This window comes from Aedes albopictus, chromosome 3 (genome assembly GCF_035046485.1).
Source record: "Aedes albopictus strain Foshan chromosome 3, AalbF5, whole genome shotgun sequence".
Taxonomy (NCBI): domain Eukaryota; kingdom Metazoa; phylum Arthropoda; class Insecta; order Diptera; family Culicidae; genus Aedes; species Aedes albopictus.
Genome location: NC_085138.1, coordinates 363,646,070 through 363,649,969, shown reverse-complemented (window position 1 = coordinate 363,649,969; position 3,900 = coordinate 363,646,070).

Genomic DNA, 3,900 nt, shown 5'->3' with positions numbered 1-3,900 from the left:
AATTTCCGGGGGGTTCGAAGCGTCTCAGGTGCGTTACATGGGTTCCCCGGGGGGTTCAAGGGGGATTTTTGAGGCATTTCAGGAAGTTTCAGAGCAGACTCTGAAATACCTTAAATCGCCCCTTGTAAGGCTCCTCAAATCCCCCGAAACAACCCCTTAAAACGCCCCTGAAGCCCCTTGGAACCCCCTTTTTGGGCTCTCTGGGAATATTCTGGAAACCCCCTTAGCCCCACCTCAACTGCTCAGGAGCAAGACCTGTTCTTGTGAACTAGATTCTCTAATAAAGCCCAAACTTAATTTATGCATAAATTTCCCTCTTTTTATGCCTTTTTTAATTTATGCACATTTTTAATTTATGCAGTCCCAGCCATGTGCATAAAAAGAGGTTCCAGTGTACTCCGCTGTCCAACTGAAGGTGAACAGATAAAACCACGAGCGCGAACCAGACAAGAAAAAAATGTGGCAGCAAGGACAACGCCGTAATTGCATAATTACTTCGTCATAAACCTATTAGTAGGTACATAGGTAGAGGTTCGTTTTGTTACGAACGGGACGAACCGCAAGCAACCGACTAACTGTGGACGAACGGTCGGTGCGTGGCGGAGAGCGCACTTGACTGCGCTGTCAATGGTGTTTTCTGTGGCTCCTGTTGTACCTTGGTGCTCATATGTACCTAGTACAGAACACAATGTTACTCAATAGAAGGCTGTATAAACAAAGCTGAATTGCTTGTGTAACCTTTATATAGTAGCAGCTTGATGGCTTACGCCTACTAAAATGTAAGCTCCTTTATTCATTTGTCACAGCGATCAAACAGTATCCTTTCACTCCAGCCAGCGTCACCAGACAATAGCAAACAATTTGTGCGGAAGTGAAATGTCACTTCAAATAATGTTTAATTCATAAGAAAGCGGAAGCCTAGCGGGGCGATCGTTCTTGTTGCATTTACGCCGTTTTCCGTTTTCGTACAACAGAAGAAAAGAAGCGTGGCGGTATAAAGTCAATGACCAACCCCGCGAGGCTTTCATTACGAGTATGCTATTAGCGGCGAAGTTGGCGGATGGGGACGCGTGGCATTTTGTCCGGAAGGCGGGGAAACAAACGAAGAAAGCAACTGATGTCCCGGTTCCGCGACCTGATTCCGGTTGTCATAAATTTCCGTTGAGAAATGACCGCCAGGAGGAGGGAAAAGTTTTCTGCACAAACAACAGAAAAACGTACGTATAGCTGCTGGCACTGTCTAATTAGCGATGACCGATACTGATTACCCGGAGTGTAGATAAGCATTGAGCGCTCGCTGGAACGGGCAAAAGTTTAGAGCAGCTCATTTAATGTTTCTCGAAAATTTTGAATCTGAGCCATAAAAGTTTTCACCATCTAGGCCGGTCTTTAAGTCTTTTCATTATATACTCTAGATAGATGAATCTGTTTCTCTCCGTTAAGAAAAAGTGATTATTTATCGTCTCCTCAGAATACGATTGTGAATAATTCAGTTGCTTACGCTTGATTGCATTATGTATGTCTTATAAAATGTATCAATCAAAGGCAAGTTGCCCGAGCAAAGTCCAATAACATAATTACAGCAAATCGAAAACTTGATTTGTATTCAGCAACAAATTGATATAACATTTTGATATCGTTTTATCTTCACTTAATTTAATTTCAAATTTTGTTTTCGGTTTGCTGTTATTTTAAATTAATGTAAATATTTAGTGTAAGAATAGTTTTAAATCGTTTAGAGAACTATTGAAATGATATATCCATTAGTGCAACTATATTATAGCGAAAAACTCTACATTTAACGATTTTAATTTGCGTTGCGCTGATTGCGCTGATTACAAAAACAGTTATCAATTTGCTATCATCGATAGCAGGAATTTTTTTTCAATTTGCTGTCACAGGAACATTTTTCTGCTCTCATTTTTGATGTTTTAACCGCTAAAACGACCAAAACGACAGCAACCTGAGTTATCAAAATTTGCAATATCATAACATAAAAATAAGTTTTCAATTTTCTATCAGACTTTGCCGTCCGCTTTCTTGTGTACATAGCTTTGAATATGACTTTAGTTTAACAGATGACTATAGGTTTGTTTGAATGAGTCTTAACGTGCTCACTCTTACTCCCCTTTGCTCAGTTTACGATGCTCATCGTTATCGCGTACCAAGCAGAACAGGCGAAGAGAAAAATATGGCTGAGTTCTTTTATTTATCCAACGGTTTCCACCATGTGCTGCTGCATGTATTTGAAGAGCGTATGTACCTGTAAAATGAAGTACTGTGTGCAGCTGTTCTACTATTATTATTATTTTTGGCACTTCTCAGCAAAAATTGCTGGAAACTTTCACCTACCCCGGGCAATCGGAATGCCAAAGGGGCTTAGGCTTCACCCGAGTAGGTGAAAAAATCTGATGAATAGCATATTCAGTTATTATTGAATGAATTACTGATGAGCAAAAACTGATACTGGTTTGTTTGATATAAGAGGTACAAGATCAAAAATAATAGCAAAATCTTGTATGGTGAACTACTCAATAATAGCTCGTTATGTTATTACAAGATCAAAACAATAGCAGACAAGATTTGTCATTTTTTTACGAAAAAAAAAATAAAAAGAATGTCAGCATGCAACATCGAACCTATGAGCTTAGGATTCACATGCGGCGATGCTTACTACTCAACTGTGGCTCGCTGTTGTGAATAACATGGGAATAGAGGCATGCGGTTCTTCGTTTCCACAGCTCAGAAAGGTGCACATGGCATTTCACTAACATTGAGCCATCTCTATGGGTGTATGTGTTCCATTTCGTGCAGAATAGCTAAACTTATTCTTATGTAGAAATTTTCAGCTATTTTGACAAGAACGAGAACTGATATATCACTTTGAGCTATTCGTGCGATATTCATTAGATTTTTGAAAAACACATCAAAATCACATCGAGTAATGACAGCAAAAAATGTTCGATTTGAAATATGATTTAGATATTCTCATCTACCCGGGTAAGGATCCCAAATAAAAAATACAGTAGAAACACCGAACGTTGTATTGTAACAGTACTATTTAGAACCATATTGTTACAATAGACACCACTGTAAAAATAAAAATACAAAAACAATAAGATATAATGAAGACACCATACAGTGAATTGCAAATAAGATTTTTACAATATATTATACAGGTTGTGAAGTATCGTAACAATACAAAAAAAAAATTCTCCATATATATTTTTGCAATAATACATTTTATTGTAAATGAATTGTTCTAAATACTGATACGTGGGTATAAATAAACCGTACATTGTATGGTACACGTATAGTTTCAAACAATAAAATGTACCGTAAATATATTGTTTTTTATTGTCATTTCACTACTGGCTATACATTTAAACAAATGGTTTTGGAATGTTTTTTTTTTGTCTGTATTAACGAGATTTTTAACCCTAGGCTAGTTCATCTCGGGACCCACGCTTTACTTCCCTTCCGAAGGAAGAACCCACATTTTGTGAGTATGTCGGGAGTGGGATTCGATCCCAGGTCCTCGGCGTGATAGTCTTGTGTTCTAACCACCACACCAGGTCCACTCCACAGTTTGGAATGGTTCTCTTTTGTTATGTTGTATTGTTTTACATTACATAAACCATATAATGTTATATTATCTTGTCATGTTCCTTCTGTTAATGATATCTTAGGCTTTCTAGTCAAATTAACCTAAACTCGTCTAAATCTGAGTAGTCTCTGATTGTATTAACAGTTGAAGCTTAGGCTCGCATGTCCCATCAGCCAGATAACTGGATTTTGCAAATTAAGCATAAGTATCATTACAGCGTGCTTAACCGTTATTGCAATATTGGGGCTCCAGTTTGACTAAAGTTTGAAATACATAACAATTCATGAGAAAAC